Source organism: Pseudoliparis swirei, chromosome 23 (assembly GCF_029220125.1).
Source record: "Pseudoliparis swirei isolate HS2019 ecotype Mariana Trench chromosome 23, NWPU_hadal_v1, whole genome shotgun sequence".
NCBI classification, from domain to species: Eukaryota; Metazoa; Chordata; class Actinopteri; order Perciformes; family Liparidae; genus Pseudoliparis; species Pseudoliparis swirei.
The window spans coordinates 13,493,351-13,505,400 of record NC_079410.1 but is presented as its reverse complement, the minus strand read 5'-3'; the positions used below and the strand labels follow the sequence as shown (position 1 = coordinate 13,505,400).

The 12,050-nt window shown below is 45.2% G+C and overlaps 1 protein-coding gene across 1 annotated transcript in view; it reads left to right on the top strand.

Moving 5' to 3' along the window:
* The first annotated feature begins 3,331 nt into the window (after positions 1 to 3,331).
* The window catches only part of adgrl1a (adhesion G protein-coupled receptor L1a), a 90,850-nt gene continuing 82,131 nt past the window's right edge, over positions 3,332 to 12,050 (top strand). Inside the window, 1 exon segment of the mRNA XM_056407378.1 lies at positions 3,332 to 5,013. The gene's annotated coding sequence lies outside the window, so the exon portion shown is untranslated.

Genomic DNA, 12,050 nt, shown 5'->3' with positions numbered 1-12,050 from the left:
AACAGCTGTTGTTGGACTAATTATTGCAATCGCAAATACCCTATTGTTTTCTAAGGATTTTCGTTATGTGTTTTCTGTTTTCCGCTAAACTGCGAGATTACACTTTGGGAGCATGAACACGCAATACGAGATTTGAAAGAGGGACGCATGGCGAGGACAAGAGGGGGAAAGAAATATAGGGCGAATAGTTCAGAGTGCAATAGTTGAAGGAGGAGAGGTACATAATGGGCACAAAGCATAACTCTGCTGTGGTGCCGAGGTGCAAAAGCAATGGGCAGTGTGCATCCATTTTGAAGCTTGTGGCCGTTGTGCTGTGGAGATCTCTGTGAATGTAGCCCTGCACACAGCAGCCTGTACTGCTGCTCTCTTCTCCATCGAGAGAAAGACTGAATATGTGGGCTTTGAGTAGCCAGTCTTACAGGAACCCAAACCACACACTAATTCAATTCAATTGCTGCCAGGCTTGAGCATGTGTAGGCGCCGGCGTGGCGAAAATGAGCAGCAGCAACAAGAGCACATGAACAGAAAAAATCGATGAGGACTCTTTTTCATAAATTGAGTGGGTGTTAAATTAGCTGGATGGGCCCATGTAGCAACACATTGGATTGAGTGCCTGGTGTATTTGGGTGGTGTCTATCGACTGGAAGGCGACTTGATGTTCGGCAGTGAAAAGACTCTGAGATGCTGCATCAATGGGACCAATCAGCCTCACCAGCAATTCATTTGGTTATACACCGATTGATCTGAATTGGTGTTTAAAAAGTCAGTCACTGTCGTTTTCACAACCAAACTCTAACCTCCGTTTGTAATGGTCAGCTTTGATTGCCCTTTTAGCCTCCCTGATTATCCTATTCATGTTGTGAAAAGCAACTTCAAATACCAGTTATCAGCTCAACCCGTGTTTGTCAGTTTTCATTTCTTAACATGTATTTAATGAATATCCAAGGCCCTGTGCCAAGATAATATTTTGAAGGCACTTAGGAATAATGATTACAAATCAATATAATCTTATCCTGCCTGTTGTCTGCCATTTTAGCAAATCAGTTGTGGCAGCTCCTGCCAAAGGTGCATGATGCTAAAGGTGCTCTTAACACTGAGAGATGGATACTGATCTTTCTGTAGCCGTAGCAAAGCACGCACACGCAGAGAGAAATGTAATGCTGATGCACACATGGCACTGGCAGAGAATAACAACTGTATTTCAGCTGGATTATGATATATTTTGACACAAATTGAGTGCTAAATTTACACAAAAACTAAAATCACTGAGCAGTGGAAGACAGAAGAGAAAGATGGAGAGAATGTCCATCAGGCCATCTTGAATAAACTCCTGTCCTCAGGTAATCGGAATAGCTTTCCACGTCCAATCTGTCCATCTGAAAAAGGAGGCACACACAGATGAGAGGAAACAGGGATCAATTGACCTAATAGCTTGTCCAATCAATCCTTATGTTTTTTCTGATAGCTTGACGGAGGGTGCAGACCAGAGTGGCAGATGAGCCCCTCTAATTGGCCAGAGCGGCCAGAGTGTGAGGCTGAGTGGTAATGGCAGGAGTAGTCGTTGCCCCTCCTCACACCTGGCGCTCTCACTCTACCAGCGTCAATACTGACACCTTTGTCCTCATTACCTTGAGCTTAGTGCCATGTACAGGCCTTTCATCTGCTGCGAGAGGACTTCAATGTTCCTTCTTTTCGCCTCCCTTCACACGATCCACTTCTCGCTTTCTGCCACTGACCCCTCACACTTAATGACTAATACAGGAGCTACTCAACATCATCTCGGCAATCAACGCATTTGGTCAGGCAGCAGAATCAGGAGAGACGTGTATCTAAACAGGATCACCATGTGTGTGTGTGCGTCTGGCTGTCTGGCCCTTACAGGCAGGGATGTTCACCTGAGACTCACCTGAGTCAGTCCACCGAGGACGGCTCCGGGTTCGTATTTGTGTCGGCAGTATTCCCCTTGGAGTATCTGGTTGTTGGACTGGTGTGAGCATGTTTGCGTCTCTGCATTTGTGTGTTTCTGTGCAGTAAGTTGTGAAAAGAGGCAACGCCAAGAAAAAACACAGACCGAAGAAAGCTGTTTGTTTATCCATCTGCCAATATGGGGGTTGGAGGGAAACTGGTAGTGAAAAGAGAGAGATGGGGGAGCTTAAGCTCCTACATGGAGGTGTGAAAGGGCAAGTATGGTCATAAACAGCTGCAAAAACACCTAGAGCATAATACATGCAGTAGGCAGATGCCAGATGAGACAGAGAGGGGGGTGCACCATGATGGAAAAAGTCCACAAACACCCAGGGCAATAAACTTCAGGAGATAGAGATGGTGAGAGAGAGAGAGAGAAAAAAGAGAAAAGAGAGAGAGAGAGCATCCGGAGTGGATTAATTAAGGATTATAATTATGTTGGGACTATGCATGTCTCACCTGAGACTGCCCCGTGCCGCTCCTCTCCTCTCCAATCCTCATGCCCTCTGATCCTCTGCACATATGGACACAAACCACGGGAAAATACTACCCACGATAGCGGTATCATAGGTTCACCTCTCATGACACTAAAGAAGAGTGAATAAGCGCAATGGCATATTAATCTTTATGGCTGCTTTTTTAATCAACCCACTACAACACTGTTACTGTGTGTTCACGCTGTAAATGTGCCAAGTTAATCGGTATGCCGAAAGTACAATAAGACTTTCCTTGGTACATTAGGGTTTATTATCAGACAAAAAAATTTGGTTTATGAACATCACTAACTGTTAGGGAAAAAAGACAAATTAATGCAATTTCTTTTTTTCAAACTTCAATTTTTTTACCACTAGGGGGCAGTGGAACACGCTTTAAATACAACATTGACATAATTTCATTTTATAAAGTTTATGACATATTATTTATTGGGAGACATATTTTTGACGTATGTAATACTCCTAATGCTCTGTTTTCGGTCTCCACCAACTCCCAAGGGAAATATCTGCCTCTTTAAATGCTCCACTATTAGTTGACTTGTTCTGTCTGTCGTTGGGTGCTAAGCAGGTCGTGTGCACTGGGTATATCAGAGCTTTGTTACATAAACTGGATGAATCACAAAACCAAAGTTGCGGGCCAAAACAAATCGATGAGCTTAAAGATGCAAAACCCAGATGGAAACCTCAGGTTCTGAAGAGTGAAGCCAATGCGGAAATGTCTCTTAAACTCTTCTGACCACCAGGGGGACGACGACGCCTCTGTTCGCAAAAAAAAGTCTATGAGAAAAGGACCCTACTTCTCACTTGATTTATCACCTCAGTTACCTTTGTAAACATGAGTTTATGGTCTCAATCGCTAGTTTTAACTCTTCTTCATTACAGCATGATGTTTTATTTCGTAAATGATAGGCCCGTTTATACTAATTAAGACGATAAAGCAGGTTGCTTTAGGGCAACATGCCACTACCCCACCAGAGTCGTTGTTGCAGCTCTATGTCATTCCTCTGTTGTCCATATATGGTCACGTCTGTTCATTGGACAAGTTGGTTGTGAGATTTAAGGGACTACTAAATACCATGTAAATAAAACAAACCACAGCTATCAGGCCTATAAACACCGGGGTATTAACCAATGACAATGGGTGAAATATATATAAAAACAAAACAAAACAGAGGCTCGGTAGTCCGAAACAATTTGCAAACTTTCTTACTCCTTGCAACTCTGACAAAGGCAACGCAGAGCAGATCCACACTCTGTAATTGTTTGCCAGAGGAACTCCAATTCACTCAGAGCCTCAATAATAGAGCTTACAGTAGCGGTTATACAACAATTTACCTCGTTTTGCACAAATGTTCAAACCTTGTTTTGGAAAAATTGTTGCAACTGTCCCAAATATGCATCGGTGGAGTGAATAGTTTAGATCAGGGGTCCCCAACCCCCGGGCCGCGGCCCGGTACCGGTCCACGGCTTGGTTGGGACCGGGCCGCGGAAAAAAAGTGAATAAAAAAAGTTTTAAATTGTTTTTTTTAAATCAGTCGTAAAAATATATTATTTTGAAAAAGGACCGGATACACCCGTGTGTACGTCTGAGCCGCGTTCAGGAGTCTTAAAGTTCGGGTTTATCGCTGCAGGCGAGTCACACGCGTCGAACCCTCTGCTGGCGGCACATTTCAGTGACAAAGAATCTTAAAACATATTCAACCTGCTCAATGAATTCTGTCACTTCAGGGAAATGACAACTGTTTTCAAGTTGGCCGATAAAGTCGCTGCTGTGTGGGCGAGTGAACAGCGGAATATTCTACATGTTTCAGACGTTGACCGGGTGGAAGAGGCTTTTAAAAGAGTTTGAGCGGTACTCCAACCACAAAAGACCCGACTGCAAAAGAATAGACCTGCAACCCATTTGTAAACAAACCCACCCGGTGAACGAGCCCGTCCGAGCTCGAAGAACATTTGTTTGAGATGCAAATGACGGTGGCCTTAAGGGACATTTCACACAATAACTCTGCCGGTGTTCTAATGACAGCGACCAGAACTCGGTTAGGAGCAGCGTACCAAACAAACACACGTCTGTGTCGCCGTCTCCATTAGCGGCTCGTTGCAGGTAAACAAGCGCACGGCTCACACTAATTCAGCGTAATGATGAGTTGTAGTTTTGGCACTTTATGCCCTTCGTATAATTGTATGACGTCAAATTTATTACGTCATTTATATTGCCGGTCCGTGAAAATAATTTCTGACACGGAACCGGTCCGTGGCTCAAAAAAGGTTGGGGACCGCTGGTTTAGATAACAAATATTTACGAGCAAGTATTCACCTTTATAAAGACATTTATCTTATTTGTCATGCCCCGGTATGTAAAGGCCTCAACTTTAACCCCGTTGCAGAGACGGGGCTGCTGGCAACCTCTGGAGACAGAGGTTTCTGGTTTAAGATTTTCTCTTTTCAGGGTTAAGGTTAAGATGCCATTCAGAGGAAAGCGCCCCATGTTTTCCAGTGAAGATTCACAATGGTCAACAACTAGCACGCAGGTGTGGATCAGAATCACTGTGAAGTAAGCTGCTGCTAAAAATGACCATGCATTCTCAGCATGTTTGCAGTTTGTCTCTAAAAACTACATCGCAGTGCAGCAATTTGTCTCTCCTTTGAAATAGGGAGTTTCAAGGAGAAAACCAAACATCCAAATGATGGGCAACATGAAAAGCTGACGGCGCGGCTGTGTCCAGACGCCGTCGAGGTAGCTCCGCGGAGATTGTGCGCTCTTTTAGTTTTTGTGTTTTTTTAAAATATTTTCTTTGCCACAAACACATCGGCACTAACAGCATATGACCGCAGCACACTTTTGGACATAAACTTTTGCGCAAAACAAGGGGTTTTGTCCACTTTTTCCATCGATCCAGCGTGGCCGGCGGAGATCGTTAAAGCGAACCACAACAACAACAGTGGAGCCGCTACTACGGGAGACGACGAAACATCGAGGGAAACGGAGCGAATTCGAACAGACTGAGAGTTCAAGCCCACCGTCCACCTCTGCCAAGCATTCTTCTTGCTAACGTCCAGTCTCTTGAAAATAAGATTGATTATGTTAGTGTAAGGATCAGATTCCAACGGGACATGAGGACTGTAACATCTTTTGTCTGACGGAAACATGGCTGACCCCGCTGGTGCCGGATCGAGTCATATGCCCAACCGAGTCCTTCTCTGTTTTCCGTGCAGACAGAACGGAAGAGTCTGGTAAATCTAAGGGTGGAGGGGTTTGCTTCATGACTAACAACAAGTGGTGCACCCCAAGGACATTAAGACTCTTTCTCGTTCCTGCTAGCGAACCTGGAACATCTGACGATCTCATGCCGCCCATTCTACCTTCCCCGGAGTTCAGCTCGGTCATCACCACAGCCGCTACATACCACCACAAGCGGACACCGACGTAGCACTATCGGACCTACATGATGTGTTATGTCGGCATCAGAACAAGTATCCCGACGCGCTGTGGTGGTGGCTGGGGACTTTAATAGGGCAAACCTAAAAAGTCATGCCGAACTTTCACCAGCACATTACGTGTGCTACCAGAGGAAAGAACGTTGGACCACTGCTATACGCCATTCAAGAGAGGCTACAAGGCTGTCTCTCTCCTCCGCTCGCAAATCGGACCATGCCGCCATTTTCTTGCTTCCGGAGTACCGCAAAAGATCGCTGGAAGCGGTAGTGACGAGGAACGAAGCGGTGGTCTGACCAATCAGAGGCTGAGCTACAGGACGCTCTGCGTGTCATCGACTGGGACATGATCCAATCCAGTTCCAGTGACGCCAGCGAGTTTGGAAGTAGCAATGAGCCTCATAGCAACGCTTAGCGGACACCATCGCCCCACGGTAAAAGTTAGGGTCTTTCCTAACCAAAAGCCGTGGGTTGATAGATCCATCCGTGAAGCTGTGAACGCCTGCATTGCTGCCTATAACTCCGGTCTTGTATCCGCAACATGGACGAGTACAAGGCAGCGGTCTATGGACTGAGGAGGGCGGTGAAGAAGGCCAAGAGGAGGTACCGAGACAGAGTGGAATCACAGATGGAGCAGCGCGACACCAGGCGCCTATGGCAGGGGCTACGGACTATCACAGACTACCAGAGCAGACCCCGCGCAATGGTGAGTGCCGACGCATCCCTAGCGGACGACCTGAACTCATTTTATGCACGGTTTGAGGCTAGCAACAACAGCGCTAGCACGCGGCTAACAACAACACCGTTAAGCGTAGCCGAGGTGAGTTCTACCGCTGGGGATGAACACACACTCTCTGTGACCGAGCACAGTGTGAGGAGGGCTCTGTTGAGGGTGAACACCAGGAAAGCTGCAGGTCCAGAAGATGGCATATCTGGGCGAGTACTGAAGACCTGTGCTAACCAGCTAGCTCCAGTGTTCACCACAATATTCAACCTCTCCCTGGCTGAGTCCGTGGTCCCCGCCTGCTTCAAGAGATCCACTATTGTCCCTGTGCCCAAGAATGCTTCTCCAGCATGTATGAATGACTACCGACCGGTGGCCCTCACCTCGGTGGTCATGAAATGCTTTGAGAGGCTGATAAAGGACTACATCTGCGCCTTCCTCCCTTCCTCCATGGACCCGCTGCAGTTTGCTTATCGCCCAAACAGATCCACGGATGATGCTGTCTCCCAGGTACTGCACACCACACTCTCTCATCTGGACAGCCAGAGGGGGCTATGTGAGACTGCTGTTCATTGATTATAGTTCAGCTTTCAACACCATAGTCCCTCCAGACTGGCCGGCAAGCTGATTGAGCTGGGACTGAACACCCCCGTGTGCTTGGATCCTGGACTTCCTGACCGCCAGGCCACAGGTGGTCAGGGTGGGCAGACACACCTCCAAACCCTCACCCTGAACACAGGATCCCCAGGGTTGCGTCCTCAGCCCCCTACTGTACTCCCTGTACACACATGACTGTGTGGCCAGGTTCAGCTCCAACACCATCATCAAGTTTGCGGATGACACAGTGGTGGTGGGCCTGATCTCCGACAACGACGAGAAGGCCTACCTGGAGGAAGTTGCTGATCTGTCACTCTGGTGCCAGGACAACAGCCTCATCATGAATGTCACCAAAACTAAGGAGCTGATTGTGGACTTTAGGAGGGTACAACAACAGAGGACGTACTCACCACTGGGGATTAACGGGACTACTGTGGAGAGGGTGAGCGGTATAAATACCTGGGAGTCCACATCACCGAGGATCTGACATGGTCAACGAACACAGACACTCTGGTGAGAAAGGCAAGGCAGCGCCTCTACCACCTCAGGCAGCTGAGGAAATTTAAAGTTTCCCAGAGGATCCTTCAGTCCTTCTACTCTGGAGCTGTAGAGAGCATCCTGACAGGAAGCATCACAGCCTGGTTTGGCAACTGCTCCGCTCAGGACAGGAAGGCTCTGCAGAGAGTAGTGCGTTCGGCTGAGCGCACTATTGGAACTACACTCCCCACCCTGCAGGACTTGTACACCAGGAGGTGCAGAACCAGAGCCGGCAGGATCATGAAGGATCCTCACCACCCCAACAACAGACTGTTTCAGCTGCTGCGGTCAGGCAGGCGCCCGTAGTCACGCTGCAAGAACAGAGAGACTGAGACGGAGTTTCTTTCCTCAGGCCATCAGGACTGTGAACTCCGACCTCACCAGGACCCCCACATAGACCCACACAACTGCCCCTCTTAGGCACACACACACACACACACACACTTACTGTAAATATTGTGTTGTTTTTTATTGTAAATAGTGTGTACTTGTTGCCCTTGCACATTCCTGCTGAGCATTGCCACTTTCATTTCACTGCACACCCTGTGTGTGTATGTGACAAATAAAACATCTTGAATCTTGAATCTTGATACATAAACACACAGGCTTGTTTTTCAGGATATGAATGTGCTTAGAAACCAATAACAACTACTGACACACCACTTGTGTTTCCATCCTGTTGTGCTATTAGAATACGAAAATGAACCACACGTAATACATCGTCCAACCACAAATGAACTTGCCAGATCACAGTTTAACCTCTGGTCAACTCACAGCACAAAGACACAAACACGCAACACAAACTGACCACTAAAGACGCACACACACACAGACACACACCCACCCACACACCCACAAACACACAGTAGCTCTGCTGCCACGGACACTCGGCATTTAGGGAACAGAATGGAAAAGGATTTAATTGAGTCTTTGATCATTATAGAATTACCATGTGCCTTCTTGGCACCCTTGTTATTGTTTCATGGATTAATCATTTTCATTCCACAAATTGTAGAATCCACAGAGCAAATCAGTGGGCTGCCTGCATGACATAGATACGCAGTTTTAGCAAGATAATTTTAATGTGTTCTTGCCCTCCAATTGGCTCAAGCCGTCGATGTGACTTGATTTATTTGAAAGATTGTTTTTTATTGATTTACTGAATTAATGTGGTGCCAGTTTAATCAGTGTGCTATGGAACTATGCAGAATGTGACATCTCTGTGAACTCGGATGAATTGAGTGTACAATATTGATCTGGTTATCCACAGTATTTACTTAGCTATTTGTCTAAGAGCTGATTAATTCAGTGTGTATGCAATAATGTAGGTGTGCATTTATGAGGCTGTGTGAGTGTTTGTGTGTGTCTCTCCCTCTCTCTATCGGTATATTTGCAGAACTGGTAATCGCAGGTTTCACCCTGTTATTGGAAAACAGCGTTTACAATCTATACCTTTTCTTTTCTGTACATGCAAAAGCAAGCTGCTCTCGTATGTTATGAAATGACACATTACATGCAGCCTCAGCACATGTTCAGCATTAATGCACATGGGAACATGCATACACGAACAAACACACACCACAAATCACACACAATTACAGTACAGGCATGTATGAGTACTGTGCCTTTGTGCATGCAGGGAGCGAGGTGTCATTGGGTAACAGCAGGATGTGCTGTAGTTGCAGGCCGCATATTGTAGTGCGGGAGCACTGGTTGGCACCGGTGTGGTGATTGAGCGGTATCTGCCAAGTAGGGCTAGAGGAGGGAGAGTAGTTCTCCAATTAGAGCTAACTCAGGATGCATATGGATGGTTTCTGACAGTTGTCTCGTCGGATGCTGCCGCCTTTCACAACCGCTGAGCTACAACCGGCTGAGCCACTTCACAACCAAACTGAACTTGGTCACTCAGCAGTTTATCACTTTATCACTCTACCACTACCTGGTGCAACAACATGTGCAATATGCTGAAGTACTTTTTGTTTATATACTTTGTTTTTATATATATATATACTTTTTATTCAGTCTGTACATATATTCTACTGTTTTTAATGCTTATTATATTCTACTGATGTTTTCTTTTTTAATGCTTATTATATTACTTGTTTCTATTTTATTATTCGTTTATCAGTGAGCTATACTATCCTGTAATTTCCCCACTGAGGGACTAATAAAGGAATATCTTATCTTATCTTATCTTATCTTATCTTATGAGAAAGAAGAACTCTGGTTTGAAGATGTTTGTTAAGTCTCATTATGGATAAGAACAGAAGCTTCACACATCTCTTTCTCCCTATTCCATGTGCAATGGACGACGATGTTGTCGAGAATCTCAGCTGTCATTTGGCTGCACACATTCATAGAGCTACTTCTATGCACCAGATGTTGTTCGGCGCTAATCCTACAAGGATATTCAAGTACACAGGAGTACAAACAATGGACTGGATTTGAGAGCTCATCAGCAAAGAAAATGATGACTTTCCAAGGCTGTGCATGTACAATAGAGTCCTTAGACGGTATGCTATTGTGCAGTATACTATTGAAGATCCAGTGAGAATAGTGATAGTAACTGAAGGGCAAACTCGAACACAGCTGACATTTTTAACTCCTCCTCTGTGTTTATTTAATTATATGACATGAACCACAGCTCAGGTTGTAATTACCATACAAGTTCAAATAAATGCAAAGGGCAGCACTCTATTATCCTGACATTTCTGCGATGCATTATATTACAGTGACTATAGTTAATAAGACTGGAGATACTCACGGTATGATCCTTGTGTTTACAGGCAATGAGGATAAGGAAGATCTTCCATTCAATAAGAAATACTAATAATTCATTTAGTTTTGTATAGTCGTTAGTTTTAAACCAAAGTCGCGTAAAATTAACAGAAAGCATAAAGTACAGACTGTGGATTCCTGGAACTCCTTACCAGCCTCCACAGACACACACATAAACATTAACCTTCAGCATTTAAAAATAAATGTGTTGATACAACAATATTTTACACTCTGAGAGGTTAGATGAATGCCAGTAACTTCATTATGACCAGCATAAGCCAGTACTCAAGTTATTTCAGCTGTGATGAAAACATGTGAACTGGATTATATTAGTTGAATAAATCCAGAATATAACTCAATTGTCTGATCCCAAAATTGATCTTTTGCTGTACTCTGGCATACACCATTCTGTTTAATTTGGCTGTTTTCATTCTCTGAATAATGAAGCAGCTGCATGGCTGGCGATGTAAAACAAAGACAAATAAATGAAAATTTAGGACAACAGCAAAGTGGCGTTCTTCAAGTGGCAACGTCTGTGTTACAGCGTCTTCCGAATTCATCGTCACAATACAACATGGATACGTAGGCCCTAAGTGGTGCCAACCGGATGTTTTGCTCGGCTAATTGGCATCAAACACATCATGTAAACAACGGCTAGCAAACAAAACGAGTTACTGCAGATCACAATCAAGACACTTAAGGTGGTTATTCCAAAAAGGTTAGAGTGCGTCTTTAAATTAAGTCAGATCTACTGCTGGAAGCCTGGAGTCTCTTCTCTTCTCTGTTATCCTCTAAACAATTGATTCTGCTTTCACAGGCTCTATTGGTCAACTGGTCTAAACAATTACGATTCTTCAGCCCACATACATATCTGTTTGCTCACCTACGTTTGCCGTTTACAGACCTACATATCTATGTGTTCACTGGTTCTCCTAATATGTGCCTGTTTACACTGTCTTGCCCCTGTATGTTGCACCTACATGCATCTGAGTGGACTCCCCTTCCTCTGTGACTCGACTAACATTTGCCCTCCACTCACCTTCTATCCTGCTCATGTGCTCCCCTCACTCACCTTCCAATGGTAGCAGATATGGATGGAAATATAAATGACCCCTGATGAACCCAGATATTGAGCTGTTTTAAAGCTGGAGGCTTTAGACAATATCCCCTCTTTGCTCCTTGCAATGTGCTGAAGAAGGAGGGGCCGGGGTTTCTCACTACATCTGGGTTTTATGGGATTTAAGACCCCCGTCCCCTGCAGCTATCTCTTCCTCCACTGGCACTTCTTCCACTGGCTAAAATTAGCAGGCGGATGAAAACAAACAAATTACAAGGAAACAAACGCAACAGTTAATAAGCATGTAGTGACATGATAAAGCTTTCAGCAGCATGCCGACTGAGAGAGAGAAGGAAGGTCAGGTTATAATCTTCCCTCCCTCTCCCTTCGTCTGCTATTTTTATATTTCCCTCTAATTTTCTCCTGCCACACTGTCCCCTCCACCCTGGGTGAATCGCCGGTG